This window comes from Phoca vitulina, unplaced genomic scaffold, assembly GCF_004348235.1.
Source record: "Phoca vitulina isolate PV1807 unplaced genomic scaffold, GSC_HSeal_1.0 scaffold21, whole genome shotgun sequence".
In the NCBI taxonomy this organism is placed as follows: Eukaryota; Metazoa; Chordata; class Mammalia; order Carnivora; family Phocidae; genus Phoca; species Phoca vitulina.
This window is the reverse complement of record NW_022589724.1, coordinates 2523994-2539986: the sequence shown is the minus strand read 5'-3', so window position 1 is coordinate 2539986 and position 15993 is coordinate 2523994. Positions and strand designations below refer to the sequence as shown.

General features: G+C 46.3%; 1 long non-coding RNA gene across 1 annotated transcript; it reads left to right on the top strand.

Annotated features, from left to right (window-relative positions):
* The first annotated feature begins 8439 nt into the window (after window positions 1-8439).
* Window positions 8440-14221, top strand: LOC116641241. The gene is made up of 3 exons (XR_004301150.1): window positions 8440-8588; window positions 8888-9048; window positions 14136-14221. It is a non-coding gene; the product is annotated as an uncharacterized LOC116641241 (long non-coding RNA).
* Window positions 14222-15993: the final 1772 nt, after the last annotated feature.

Genomic DNA, 15993 nt, shown 5'->3' with positions numbered 1-15993 from the left:
TTCCCCTATGTCTGCTGACTTTGCTGACCTCAGATTTTCTTTCTACCCTGTGAAGTGATCTTCATGACCCAAGAGCATTGGGGAATAAGGAAGAATTTTCTGGTGATTTTCCAGGGGAGATGGAGAAGGTTTCATTACATGTATCACAGTGGGTTTTCGCAATCCCTAGGATCCCTCCAGAACACTGTCCTCAGCCTCTGCTCTATTATTTCTGAACAATTCAGTTCTGCCCCAAACTTGCACACCGTTGCAGTCATGCCAGTCCCACGGGCATCTTGCTACCCAGTAGTTCAAAAGCCCTGCCATTAAGTGGACATCCAACTGTCTATCAGAAGGAACTTTGGCACTTGTCCCTTATTATGTCAGTATGTTTTTTGGGGTCTCATCTTTCACTCACACGGTCTATCAAAGTATTGCTTGCAGTCATGTTCAAGTTTGACCCCCTGAGAGGTGTCCTAAGGGGAATATAAAAACACCTTCCCTCATTTTGCTACATTAGTTTTGTATTACGTAATACATATAAAACACTTAGCACCATGTCATAGTACTCACAGACATCATAGTACTCAACAAACAGAAGTTCATTTTTTAGGCAAAGTGAAAGCTATGTAGTGAGATACATAGCTTTGATATATCTGGAACAACTGCTATACTTAAAAATTTATATCTTGGGCACCTGGGTGGCTCAGTTGGTTGGGCGACTGCCTTCGGCTCGGGTCATGATCCTGGTGTCCCTGGATCGAGTCCCGCATCGGGCTCCCTCCTCGGCAGGGAGTCTGCTTCTCCCTCTGACCCTCCCCCCTCTCATGTGCTCTCTCTCATTCTCTCCCTCTCAAATAAATAAATAAAATCTTTAAATGTTTAAAAAAAAAATTTATATCTTGTACTTGTCCCTTAATTATTTACATTTTATTAGAAAAGGTATCAGCAATCCTAAAGTGTAATGCCCAAGGCATCAAAGACTTCAAGGGTGTGTCACTGCGGACTTAAACTCCCATCTGGAGACCTGGCCACACGCCCACACAGACAGCTCAGTAAGCCATCAGCATCTTTTCCTCCTTATACAGAGAGGTTAAATGACTTTCCCAAGTTTACATCAGCCTCTAAATTGCAAAGGTATGGGCTACCATGTAATTTTGTTAAAGAAAATAAATACTTGACTGCCATTTTGTCTTCTCCAACAGGGAAGTTGTATTGACCCCAACCCACAATGTCCCATGGTCTCTCAGTGCTTCAGTGAGTAGTCATTGATGTTCCTAGCTGGTTTAGTCTCTTCTTTCTGGGTCTTAGCAAGTCTTTTTGGACTTCATTCTACCACTGTGTTGTTTGTCAACTCTTCTGCTGGCCTGGTCACTTTTTATCCATTTAACTAGAGAATGTGCTCTGGGCCAGACACTCAGCCAAAGGCTGGGGAAATGGGGTGGGTGGGGGAGGAAAAAAAGTTCTTGGTGAACTCAGCTGCATCACATGGAGTAGTAAGCTGCAAAACACTCGATGAGCTAGTGTTCAAGGCAGGGCAGGACGGGAGAGATTCATTTTGCCTAGGAAGTAGGGAGCGAAGGAAGGTTTCAAGAGCCTTGGTGTCTGATATGGACTTTAAGGAAAAGGAAGATTTTTTTCTAGGCAATGAAACAGATGATGACAATCATTACAGACTTTTTTGGGTGTGCCAGCCAAATCAAAGTGAGAACTTCAAGGGGGAAAGGAAACTCAAAGGGACAGAATTAAGATCTTTTATTACATCATCTCTTCCTGTGTGGAGACCCCGTTCACGTACTAGAGGGCTTTGTATTTTCCTTTAATAAGGAAGGCCATTCCCTCATAAATGAAGGTTTTTTTCCTCTTAGTGAGGTTAAATGACTTGTCCAAGTTTGTATACTTAATAGGTAACAAACAGAATCTAAACCCAGTGCCTACCACAGGGTCTAACCCTTAGTTTGTGGTCAATAGCCAGTATTTATTGCATGAACAATGAATGAATGAATGAGTGAATGAGAAAACCCAGTTCTCCTGACTCCCATATAATATGATTTCTGCTACTTGGCATTTGTTGTTGTTGTTTGGTCACATGTTAGCTGATGATTATCACCGTCTCGAGCAACATCCCAAGGATATACCTTGAGACCTTTGTGGCTCCTCAAATTCATGAAAGCATGCATTTTTAAAAAATATTTTATTTATCTGAGAGAGAGAGAGAGAGAGAGAGAACACAATGGGGGGTGGGGGAGGGGCAGAGGGAGAAACAGACTCCACTCTGAGCAGGAAGCTGGATGCGGGGCTCAATCTCAGGACCTCGGGATCATGACCGAAGCCGAAGGCGGATGCTTAACTGATTGAGCCACCCAGGCACCCCAGTTTTTTCTATTTTAATATGAACATTTTATATAGGGCAGGGAGTCCACCAAACAGTTTTAAAAATTGCTTTCCATTCTCTCTGACCCTAGTCTCACTACCTTTCGATCTCTCCTGCCCATAGTCATCAGGGGCTTAGCCTAAGTGTACCTTGACCTGCACCCCTCATATGCTTTCTTTGTGGCCTGTCACAGGCCAATATTGCTTTTCCAGGCCAGAGTTAGAGCCTCCAACCTGCCTTCTTATCCTTTCCTTTCACTTCATTTATTCTTGCATTCATTCAACAAATATTGAGCATTTCGTAAGAATTAGACCCTGTACAGTGTACTGAAGATCCAGAGGTAGAGAGGAAAGACACAAAGTCTCACCTCATGGAGCTCACCCTCCAGTGGAAAAAACAGTAGAAAATGAAAGTTATGTTATGTATTGGTTTATATTATGTCATGGTAGTTTTGTTAAGTGCCACAAAAGGGAAGTATAGGATGGTGAGGTTGTTTAGCAGGAGAATCTAATTTGTTTAGGAGGGTTAGGAGCAGCTTCCCTGAAGGACCGCCTTTAGGGGAGTAGGAAATAGCTCAGCAAAGAGATGGGGATGGAGGGGGCATTCCTGACAGAAGGCACAGTATGGGTAAAGGCCCTGAGGTAGGACAGAACTTGGTTTTCCCAGACATTTAGAAAGCCTCACAGGACTCTCATGGTCTGGCCCAACAACAGCTTCACGATGGCTTCCTACTGCACTGGGAGCAAAATCCTAAGTCCTTCTTCTCATAAATAAGATCACACATAGTCTAGAGCCCCTACTACAGCTCAGATCTCATTTCTTCCCTCTTCCCCCCACCCCTGGCCTCATCTTGCTGTTCCTCCGAAATGGCAAACATAGTGCATTTTCTGGGCACCTGCATTTTTTTCTCCCTTCTACATAACCACCCTCATACCAGATATCTTCATAGCTCACTCCTTCATTTCCTCTGGGTTTGCACTAAAATGTTCCTGAAGGGGCCTTCTCTGCTCACTCTTCCTATGACAGGGGGTAGAGCCTAGGGGTAAAGCATTGGACTGCACTTTTCCTATGACAGTGGCCTTCCCTTGCTCTCTGTTCCACTACCCTACATGTTGTTCTTGATCACACCTATCACCACCTGGCATATCATTTTTATTTGTCAATGAATTGTGTCTCTCCACTAGCTTGTGAGGGTCATGATTAAAGCTACATTTTTGATTGCTGTATCCTCAGCACCTAGAACAGTGCCTGACTCATGGTTGGCACTCAACAAATATGTATAACAGCTGAATGGGAAGGGTGATGCAGGACCAGACTGGAGAGAAAGCCAAGAGCCAGACCCTTTGACATGTACCATATATTTTCATGCCTCTGGGACTTGCTCATGCTTTTCCTTCTGCCTGCAATGCTCTTCGCCACCCGCTTCCACTGTCATCTCCCACAGTGGAAGTCCCATTGACATAGCCATTGTGTGAACTTCCACATAGCATTTAATTCCTCTTCGGATTCTAGTGGGTGGGATATATGTTTGACTCCAGTCCTCAAATAGACAGCTCCCATTGGATGAAACCATATTGGATTCATGCCTGTACCCAGTCCATCACAGAGCTTGATCCAGAGTAGGTACTCAGACAAGTCTATGCTTAATTGGATGGCAAGAGGGCAGTAATTCAGGAGAGCTAATAATCCAGGTCGGGAATTACAGTGAGGTCAGGGAGCTGAGCTAAAGTCATGGCTCGATTTGAAGGAACATACAGTTAAGAGCATGAACTCAGAGACTTGTTGCCTGGCTTTTGAATCTAGCTTTGTCATTTACTAGTGATTTATTTAAACCCTAAGGCCTTAATTTTCATATCTGTAAAATGGGTATAATAAGAGTAACTCTCATAAAATCATTACAAAATTTACATCAATCACTATATGGAAGTATTCAGAACAGTACAGAACATAGTGAAAACTATATACATCTGTTGTTTTGATACATAAATAAAAAGCCTAGGATACTGTCTACAGGCAAGAGACCTCAAAGTCCAGGGGAGGTCTGAACTTGGTGGAGGAGAAGCACCTGGAGATTCACTTGGTAACCCTGGCAGGACAGTTGCAGGCAACGAGATCTTGGGAGCCAAACCCCAATCCAAGGCCATTCTCTAGTCTGTTGTTTTACAGAAAGGGAGACTGAGTCCAGGAAGCATCTTCCCCAAGCTCCCACCGTGGCAAAGGAAAGCTGACACCTCCAGTGGCCCCCCAGTCTAATGCTCCCCCTGCTATTTCCCCGCAATTTATCAGTGGGAGCCAATAACGTTTCCCAGATGGTGGTTTATTATTTATTTTCTTGTTGATTTCCCTCCTTTTTTCTCAGACCAGTCGAGGAAGTTTATAGGAAGCACTAGAAGGCAAACTATCATTAAAGACAAAATTAGGACTTGGAAACGTATACATTAAAATAAGAAGCCAGAGTGATGGTGAGGTAGGAGAGAGCACTGATGACAAGCAGATTATAAGGGTCTATGCAGTTGTTCTTTTCATGTGCAAATTAAGTTCTGAGCTTCCTAACTGCCAAAGTGAAAAGAGATACATGGACAGTTATATAGAAAAGAAGATCAAAGTGCTTTTCTAGCTCTTAGCCCTAAGAGAAGTTCCTTGTTTGTGCCAGGCTCCACAGGATGACACGGAAACTCTTTCTTCTGATGATCACCATTCTTCTGTCCTGGAGCTGTCTTGGCTGATGGGTTGTCCGGATTTCTTCCCTAAGTGGGTTAAAAATTCTGAATTTGCTTGAAAAATCTTAGATCCTCATTCTGACTCTGCTGTGATTATGGGGTTCCCCTGATCAGCCAAGAAGTACATTTGTGATTCAATCTCTTAGAATTTCATGGTTCTTAAAAACCTTAAAGGTCATCAAGTCTAACATCCCCATTCCATTCACCTTCTGATGTCTGAATCCTCTCTGCAACAACTCCATCAAGTGGCCATCCAGATTTTTCTTGAATGCCCCAGTGACAGGGAGCTCACTACTGCAGAGGGCATCTCATTTCATCCATCCATGAAGTTTTTTATTCTATCAACTTGACATCTGAATCTTGGCCATACTTACTGAAAGCTACATTTCATCACTGAGGAAAGAAATCAAGTCAAATGGCCAGCAGAAAGAAGCTCTGGGAATCCTGAGCTTCCTTAGAAGTAGACTTTTGTTCAAATAAAGTGTTAAAATTAAAGCAGTATATATCTGAGTGGGGCCAATTGGCATTAACTCATCACAGCATATGGTGTGCTTCCTTTTATATGCATGTTTAGCAGCTAGTGGGTACCAAACCTCACACAGCTCTCAATTGCTAGCACTAATGAAGGATCTGTTTGCTTTGGGGGATAAAGATGGTATCACTGATTCACAGTTGTTTTTCCAGGAGTGATGAACAGATTTCATTTCCTCATCCCCACTCTCTTGCTCGGTCCTTTATCGTCCCCACTACCACTACCTTCTTCAAACCTCATTGTCTCTTGCCAGGACTGTTCACTTGCCTCTGACTGGCCTCCCTGCCTTGGTTCTGGCCCTCTCCGGTCTAAGATCACACTACCAGAGGGATCTTCATCAAGCACAGATTTGCCATATCACTTCCAGCTTGAAACCCTTCAGTGGTTCCTGTTAGCTCCTTCATGGAAGCCAAGTTTCTTAGCATGGAAGGTAGGCCAGGCAGGGGAGGGGGTCACTTGAGGCCGCGGAATGGGACAAAGTTAACTGTCCCTCTTTCAGGGTCAGTGGTGTCCCCAAAGTAGTACAAGTCCTTCTGGAACAAAAGCTTACATTTGGAGAACTTTACAGTATTCATTCTTTCCACGGACAAAAATTAATTTTATCTCCAGCAAGCAGAAGAAACAGATTCTCTCAAAGCTACCGGTAATAGTACGGCTACTACTGATTATAATAATAATATTGAATATTTTTATAGCTTATGTGTCAGGTTCTGCCTCGAAGCACTTTCTTATTTCATTTAATCCTCACGACAAGACGATGGCACTTGCACGGCCCTGAGAGTGAGCACCTCCTGGGGTGCCTCGCTTACCTCACCCTTGTCCCAGCCCGGGCAAGACCCCGGATCCCGGACAGGTTTCGGGGGTGGCAGCCAGGGGCGGGGTATCTCAGATGGGAAGGTTGGCCTGAGCAGAGGTTCAGCCTTGCCGCTGGTGGTCAGATAAGAAGACCCAACCCAGAGTTTTGCAGTCAGGGTCGGAGACCCAGGAGGCCATCCTCATAAGTCACATGGTGGAGACGAAGCTTCGGGGCTGGGATCCAAGTTCCCAGCTGTGTGTGCTACTGGTGGGGATGGGGGGGCACATGCACTGTTTCATTTCTGGTCCTCAGTTTTCTCCTCTGCACACACAGTGTTGACAACCCCCTGTCTCCTTCCCACGTTTAGTTTGCAAGTGGCAGTCAAGGTGTCTGATGAGCAGTAAAGTGAAGCACCAACACAGCATGAGGCCGGGAGAGGGTATCCGAGTGGGTCCAGCTTATCCCCACCCCTGACGCCCTCGGAGAGCGTTGCGCATGACTTCCCCTTTCTGGGGCAAGACTTCATATGTCATTAAGGTGGTTGAGAGAGCTCAGTTTGATGAAGGCAGCTGTGCTTCCTGTCCACACAATCAGATCCCACCATCCTGGCCCAGAGGCAACAGGCAGCTAGGAGCAGCACGGCCTTCAAGTCCGAACCCCAGCTCTGCCCTCTTGGCGAACGCTTTTTCGGGCTCGGCCACAGTGAAATGTTTCCTTCCATATAAACGTGGGGCCGTGCCCCTGCTTGCCTATCCCATCACCCACACTTCCTTTACAGCTTAAAACATGCCACTTCCTCAAGACTCGGAGGCCCACCTTAGGAAGTGTGAGATCCATGTTGATAACTAGCTAGAAGGCTAATTGGAAATATTTTGGGGTTTGCATGTTAGCTCTGTCAAATCAAGTAAAAAAATCATTCTTATCTCTTATAACCAGCAGTTATGCAAGTCTGCCAATGGCATTAATTAAAGCATGTTCTTACTTCTCAGAGCATTTATCGTAAATGAGGAACAGGAACATTCAGGGGCCTATTTTATTCTCTGCAGGAGCCAAAGCCCCGTCTGAATTCATGCCGTATGGGAAGAGTCTATCCTGGAGGGCAAGGTTATCTGATTCCTTGTGGGCAGATATTTGAGTTCTGTATTTATGCAGCACTGTATCTGTCCCAGGTGTCAGCTTAGATGGGATAGGCTATCCCCCAAGTGAACCTTCATACTTCCCACAACAACACTTGAGATTTCAAGCCTTACCTCGACCCCGTATGGCGGGCAAAGTGGACGCTGTCTGCAGAACAATTTTACATCCACTACCCTTTTCTGATCTTCACAACAGCTCTCTGATGCTGGTTATTATCCCTGCATTGCAGATAAAAAATCTTAAACTTGCTTGCTATAAAATAAGGTTGAACAGAATTTTTGCAAAGGGTCAGATAGTAAATATTTTAGGCCTTGTGGGGCTCTGTCACAACTCTCAACGCTGCTGTTGTAGCATGAAAGCAGAGATAGACACTAAATAAACAAAAAACACGGCTGTGTTCCAATAAAATTTCCATTACAAAAAGAGATGGTGGGCCATACTTTTCTGAGCTCTGCTGTAAAACACTCAGAATATTGTGTGTGGGGGGATGCCTTTGGTAAATAGAAAACCTTAATGAGGGCATTTGTTATAAACTCAGTAAATGTAATTGAGTGCCTACTATATGTCCAGCACTGTAAGGGATACATAGATGAATCGTAGGTAAATCAAGGAGCTCACGATATGGTGGGGGAGATATCTATTTGAACTCACATCACTATCATGTATGTCTCAGAGTGCTCCGGGCCATTAAAGAGGGCAGATGGGACTCAGAATTCATAGCATCAGGAATATCAAGGAGCTTTCTGGAGGAAAACGCATTAGCTGGGCTTTGAAGAACAACATGGATGGAACCCAAAGCCTTGTTTATGGGGCGGGGGGAGTGGGGGCATACTTGTTGGAAGGTCACTGCGATTATATTTCCTCTCCTCATTCTGCTCCTCCAACCACTAGAGACCGGCCGTGTTCAAAGCCAGTGCCCAAGTGAGAGCCCTTGTAGGACAAGTGTGGTGGTGAAGGGCGCCTGAAGATCTGGGCTCAGGATGGTGCTCCAGGCTGATGGGAAGAACAGATCCTAATTAGGCCATGCAAGGGCCAGCTGGAGCGACACAGGTAGTTTTGGGCAGCCAAGAAAGAGAAGTTAGGGTAGAGGACATCCCATGGCACTGAGTCACAGGGAGGGGCGGTGGCTGTTGTGGAAGCTTAGGTGGCAAGTCACGATGCTGTGGTTGCATCCCTGACTCTGGGTCCTGCACCGGGAGGAGCCCCCCACGCTAAGTACAAGCAGAATGACCTCACTTTGGGCTTGTGCCTGGGGTGCTTGGGGGCTCCCAAGGCACATTCATCGCCATTGTCTGTTCATCTTTACAACAAATCCTTACAAAATTAGTACTACCACTCCCATTTCACAGGCGGAGAAGCCGAGGCTCAGAATAAGGCACTGCTGCGCCCATGCATTTGAAGCTAGATCTGTGTGACCTCGAAGCCAGCACTTTTCTCACTGCTCTATTCTGCTCCATGGGACATGCACCAGCGGTTAGAGATGGAAGAGTAGGAGAAAGAGAGAACCCAGGTCAGAACCCCAATCAGCAAAAGCCTCTCGAGTGGACTTAGGGTTCAAAAGAGTGCTTTCCGCAGGAGACAAATTGCCACCCGACTGGAAGCACCGGGCCTCCACGGAACAGGCTTTTATTCTGGCACAGTCTGCTAGAGGCGGGGAGAGTGGCCCCAGGCTGTCTCCTTCAACCCTCCGAGCACATCCCTACCCCTACCCGCGCGTGCCTGCCAGCTGGTGGGCTTGGGACTGCTTCCGGGCTCTTCCCCCTTTGCTTCCAGCCCTTCCTCAGCCCGGTCCTGCTGGCTTCTAACTCTTTCCAGCCAGCAGCTTTGGATTAATTATTTCTTTGGGCAGGTTTTCAGGGTTCAACTGTCAGAGTATCCACCACCGGGCCTCAGTGTTTATTCCCGAGGACCACATGCCCAGGCCTCACATTTGTGTCAAGCCCCTGGTGTCTATTTTTAACCTCATCTCAAAGCAGGGTTATGCACACAGTCTCAGTGAGGCCCTGCCAAGCCTGGGAGAAGACTCTCCGTGTGCCACTGAAAATTCTGTCGCTTTATGAGCCCTGATGGTATAGTAAACTCATTGATGATTTCTCTGATTGTCTTTGGAGAGTAAACAAACAGGAACTGCTTTGTTCATGTGGTTGAAAAGCCATCATTTTTTTTTAAAAGCAAATATTTCAGGGATACTGCAGTTTACTTGGCCCCGTTTTTGCATTTCTTTCTTTTGATACAAAGTACTAACTGCCTCAAACCTGGAGATTCTCTGCAAGTCTCTCGATCCCTGAGTAGCCCTGGTGCCCCCAACAGCCCCAGTTTTCAGGGAATAGGAATCAGATGGAGAATTCTGCCTCTTGCCTTCTGTCCAGATCTTGGTTCACAGCACAGCTCCCAGCTCAGTCCCCAGGCAGCGCTTCTGCCCACACCACCACTGCCTTCGTCTGCTCTTCTTCATCTCTCTTGGACTGTGATTTAAACATTCTGGAACATGATCCTTCTGTCACCACTTTCTTCCCGTGCACTCCATTTCCCACACTGCTCTTACAGTGAAATCTCTATAAAAAGCACATCTGATCATGCCCTCCCCGGCTGAAAGCCCTCCTCCATAGCTCGGTTTTACTCCCAGCTTGGCTGGGGTGGGGGTCTTCGCTGCTGTCATCACCTGACATGACTTGTCTAGCGTAGGGATGCCCGCAGAGGACAGCCCCCTTCGGTCCCAGAGAAGAGAAGCTCCCAGGGCCACTCCCTTCCCCCACCTTACCCCTCCAGCCTCTGCAGACCCATCAGCCAGACAATGTGATCATTGTCTGAGACTCTTTCCCAGATCCAGGAAGGGACATCCCGCATCAAGCTACAAAATGCAGATACTTCCTCCTTGTTTTATTCCACGCCAGAAAAGGCCCGAGGTCCTCCGGGCGATGTCTGACTTTCTGCCCTTGGGTTCCTCTCTCTCAGGTTCTCTTTCCCCGCACGGTTTTCTCTTCAGTTCTCAAGTGTGGTGTCCTCACTGCAGACCTTTGCCCAAGGGGCAGTTCTCCCTCTCTGACTGCACCAAGTTGAGTGACACCTCTAGTTTCAGCGCATCCCAGAGTGAGAGGTGAGGGTGGCTCTCATCCTCCAGGGGACCGGGGACCGGGGACCGGGGACCGAGCCCCTTCGCATCAGTAGATTAGCATATGTCAGCCTGGCCCTTTTTAGAAACCTAGGTCCCCTCACTGTGGTGTCTGGTTTTGACTGACAAGCCTGGCTTTCCTTGAAGAGAAGCCAGGCTAGCTGTAGGTGGCTGGTTTCTTCGCCAGAAAGGTGAAGGGTAGCATGGCTTGGATCCATAGCTGATAGAAAGCGGAAACAGAGGGGTCGCCGGATTCCTGACACAGTGAACAGCTGGTCATCTGTATTAGCTTCTGAGGGTTGCTGTGACAAGTTACCACACGCTTGGTGGCTTAAAACACCAGAGACATCATCTCTCACAGTTGGGGAAGCCGGAAGCCTAAATTCAAGGCTGGCAGGGCCATGCTCCCTCTGAGGGCTCCAGGAGAGAATCCTTCCTTGCGTCTTCCACTTCTCATGGCTCCACGTGTTCCTCAGGCATGGCAGCATCCCTCTGATCTCTGCCTGCTTCTTCACGTGGCCTTCTCCTCTGTGGCCTTTCCCTTCTCTCCTGTCTCACATCTCCCTCTGCCTTTCCTTCATAAGGGTACCTGTCATAATAATCCAGGATAATCCAGGAGGAACTCCTCTTGAGATCCTTAACTTAATTATATCAGCAAAGACCCCTGTTTTAAATAAGGTCAGATTCATGGGTTCCAGGTGTTAGGACATGGACATATCATTTGGGGGAGCCACCAATGAAGTCCTTTATGCGTTTGCATTGGTTCCTGATCTACCCTTGATCCTTGATGGTCCTTCACCATCTTCCCACCTGTGCACCATCATCATGTTTTCCTCACTTTGCAAACTCATTTTATCCTTAAAGTATGAGCCCCAACATCACCTTGTTCCTAAAGCCTTCCTTGACCCCCAGAGGCACCATCCCATGTTCTGTCCTCTGGAACCCTGAGGCATGTTGCTCCCTTGCCTGGAAGGTACCTGCCAGCCTGAGTCTGGAAAATGAAGCCTGTCAGACAGGAGAGTGCACAGGGCCAGGCAGGAGAGAGCCAGACTGGGAGGGAAGGTCCAGGGTGGCCACAGAGCTTACTCTGCCGCTATTCTCACCCTCATTTCTAACCCCAGCCAGCGGCTGCTTCTCAGAAGGGTCAAATGCCCCAGAGCAAGAGGAGGTGGCTAAAGCAGTAGATGTCATGGGAAAATCCTACCCTCTTTCAATCTCTCCTCCTTTTCATACAAGCTCAGAAATTTCTGATACGGAAACAACCCAAGGATCCATCAGGGGGTGACTGGATAAAGAAAATATGAGATACACGCACACACACACATATTCACACAATGGAATATTATTCAGCCATAGAAAAGAAGGAAATCCTGCTATTTGGGACAAGGATGAACCTGGAGGACATTATGCTAAGTAGAATAAGCCAAGCACAGAGACAATGTAGGGTCTTACTTATACATGGAATCTAAAAAATGTTGAACTCACAGAAACAGAGATTAGAATGGTGGTAGTCAGGGACTGGCAGTTGAGGGAAACATGGAGATGGTGGTCAGTTTTAATAAGCAAGGGAACTTACGCACGAGGCTTGTGTTGGATGGCTACGAGATGAGTAGATCTCTACACCAGCCCGTAAGAACCTTAAAGTTTACATAGAGGCCTTAACAAGGTTTAGTCAGGTGTATCGTCCAGATCGTCCCAACAACACATTGTTCTCTCGAGGCTGTGACCTTGAAAATGGTCAATGTGTGGGAACAGTGGGCAGAATGTACATTCCAAGGACAGGGAGGGGCAAAGAGCCTCCAATTACCTGTGTCCATTACCAGTGGTTATATCCTCTCGATGACTTCCTTCAACAGTTAAAGGGCACAAACTTCCAATTATAAGACCATCAAGATTTGTGGCTTAAAAATTTTTTTTTATTTTAGAGAGAGAGAGAGAGAATGGGGGGAAAGGCAGAGGGGGAGGGAGAGGGACAAGCAGACTCTGCGCTGAGCACAGAGCCCGAGGTGGGGCTCTATCTCATGACCCTGAGATCACGACCTGAGCCGAAGCCAAGAGTCAAACGCTTAACTGACTTGTCCACCCAGGTGCCCCGATTAAGATCTGGGGATTTAATGTACAGCATGGTGACTATAGTGAATAATACTGTATTGCATACTTGAAATTTGCTAAGAGAGTAAATCTTAAGTGTCCTTTCCACACATAAAAAAAATGGCAACCATGTGAGGTAGTGGGTCTGTTAATTAGCTTGATTGTGGTAATCATTTTGCAGCATATACATATATCGTATCATCACATTGTGCTCCTTCAATATATACAATTTTTATTTGCCAATTATTTCTCAGTAAAGCAAGGGGGGAAGAAAAGAAGTTCCTTTAAGAGGAATAAGGTCTTTCCCTTCCCGTTAAAGGAAAGACAGGAGAGAGAGAATCGTCCCCTCTGCATGTAGTTTCCATCTGTGCCTTCTCCACTTAGCTGCGAGGGAGGTGGAGAGCAGAAGGGCTCCTGAAAGATGGCCATGGCAAAGGGGCAGACCACAGACACCGGAGACATCCAGGATGATGGTCAGTGCCGCTCCCCCTCGGCTCTCAGGGCCTGTAGGAAAGAAGCCGCTTGTTGCTGCAGAATGAATGGTGAATTAGGCAACAGCAGTTTCAAGACTGAACTCTGCCCTGACTGCCCATGACCTTCCCTTCTCTGGGCTTCACTTCCCTCCTAGGAAAATGAGACGGTGATTAGGTGAGATGTGAGCGCTCAGTGGTTCCAGGAGGAGCTCTCATCAAGGACCACTTTGTTCTCTGGAGATTGACTAGAACATTTCTGCAAGGCTGTCTCAGCACATGAATCTATAAGACCACAACACAGGAAATCTTCACTGCCCACACAGTTTTGGGAATCACCGGAAAGTTAACAAATACTTAATGAATACAAGGACAGTGCCAGCCTTTGAAAGGCACTAAGGACAAAGAGACTGTTCTGGTTCTCAGAGAGCTTATGAGCTAATGTAGGGGCACATGTCTTTAAGAGTTACCATAATACTGGCCAGACAGTGATGCATACTATGATAGAGCAAGTTAAGGGAAATCCAGAAAGGCTTCAGGGAGGAGGTGACATTCTAGCTATGTTTAAGTGTGAGGAGGAAGTAGGCAGGCAGTAAAGGAGAAAAGGAAGGAAGGGCATCCAGATAGAGTGACCAGTCTTAACAGAATTCTGGTGGTTTAAAGTAAATGGGCTGATGTGCCTAGGTATGAAAAATGTTAAGAAATGAGCCCCAAGAGGTAGATTGGAGTCTGAATCAATTATAAAGCATTTCATTGCCCCTAGTCAAAATCAGTTCAAACTTGCTTAAACATTAAAAGGGATTTATTCATTTATGGAACTGTAAAGTCCAGGAGTAGGGCAGATTTCAGAATTGGTTTATTTCAGTGGCCCAAGAATGTTCTTAAAGTCTGCCTTCTCTCTGTCTTTCTCCTCTGCTTCTGCAGGATCAGCTTCATTCTAGGCTGGTGCCTCTCTAGCCAAAAGATGGTTGTCAACTCACTCCCCCCACGGATATGTTCTTCCTTGAAGGTAAGCCTTTCGTTCAAGAATAGAGAGAGAAGATTATTTCTGGGAGCTCTCTTGGAAGATTAAGGTAGTTTCTTTTATAGAAGCCTCCAGCAAATGTCTACTTCATTTAACCAGCCTGAGTTGGGTAGGTCATATATTCATTCCTGAATTTATATCTGTGGCTGGAAGTGGAAGCTATGCTCATTGCCACAGACCAATCACAAGCATGACCCAAAAGTTGAGACTAGAGGCAGCTTCCTCCAAATCCAGGTTACTACAAAGTTAACAAAAATCAGGATGAAATACACCCCTAAAAGAAGGAGAAATAGATATTGGAAGGTGCCATAGACATTGTAGATTCCACAGACTCCTTTGTAGTTACAGGATCTACATGTGGCCAAAGATCTGCCAACAGGGGGCTGAAATGAACAACAGGAGGTGTTGACTGTGTGGGCAGATTGGTTCTTCTGACAGGCATGGTGCTGGGGGCATATGCTTCTTCTGGGGCAGCTGTGGTGGAGCTTCTAGGTCCATTCATACCAGAACAGTCCTAGGGAACAGCGGGAACTGTGTCCTGACAATGTGGCTCCATATTTGTTATTTCTGATGATAATGGGATTCAAGCCTAGTTCTTGGGCCCTCCTGGAGATTCTGTGAGATACCTGATGGATATAAATCAATCCCTTTCTGCTCACAGAAAGTAAAGTGGATTCTGTTTGCAGCTAAGAACCCTGACAATTACTGACTTCCTCTATAGAGTTCCATGTCGGGAAGTTACTTTTACGGAAAGGAATGCAGCCTTTATCCGTTTATGTGCAGGACAAGAACCACTGATGAGTTTCAAATGGGAAAGTGGTAATGATAGGACAAGATCTCATTCCTCTTTTCAACCCACCATCCCACTGAAACTGTAACTCTCAAGGTCACCGGTGACTTCCATTTTGCCAAATCCATGGGTCATTTCTCTCTCGCTCTCTCTCTCTCTTTTTAAAGTAAACTGTTTAGCAAAATCTGATGCAGTGAATTGCTCCCTTTTTCTTGGTCATTTTCTTCTGGCTCATTATGTGACAGTTTCCCTGTCTTCCTCCCACCACTGGCCACTGTCTCTTACTATCATTTGCTGGTCCCTCCTCCACCACTGAACCTCTGGACATTGGAGTGCCCTAGGCTCTTCTCTTCCTTATGAATCCCATGGCTTCAAATAACTGGGGTATATGCCAGTGACACTTAAATTTATATATTTAGCCCAAACTTTCCATTTCCCTCTGGATTTGTATATCCAGCTATTGACTTGACGTTTCACTTGAATGTCTAGTGGACACTTGTAACATAGTCAAATAAAAATGCTTATTTTTCTCCCAGCTTACTTTCTTTCATTGCCCTCATTCAAAATGGCACTGCCATCCACTCAGTTGCTCAAACCCTAAGCCCAGAATCATCCTTGGTTATTTTTTTTTTCCAATTTCCCCAGGTCAAATCCATTGGAGAGTACTGGGAGCTCTACCTGCAAACTGTCTTGAGCACACGTGTCTATTCTCTTCTCCCACTGCCACCCCGGCGCCTGCTTCACTTCTCCTGCGTCAGCTCTGACCACTTTCCCCCCTTTCACACCACCTGCTAGCCTCCTGGGCCTTCTTTGTGTTCTTCAAAGAGCCACACTCATTTCTACCTTCTGGATCTCTTCTTTCCATTGTCTGGAATGCTCTTCTCTCAGATCTTGGCATAATCCGTTCCCCTCTTGTCTCTAAGGCCTTGGGTCAGATGTGACTTTCCACCTAAGTTTCCCCCCAGTGC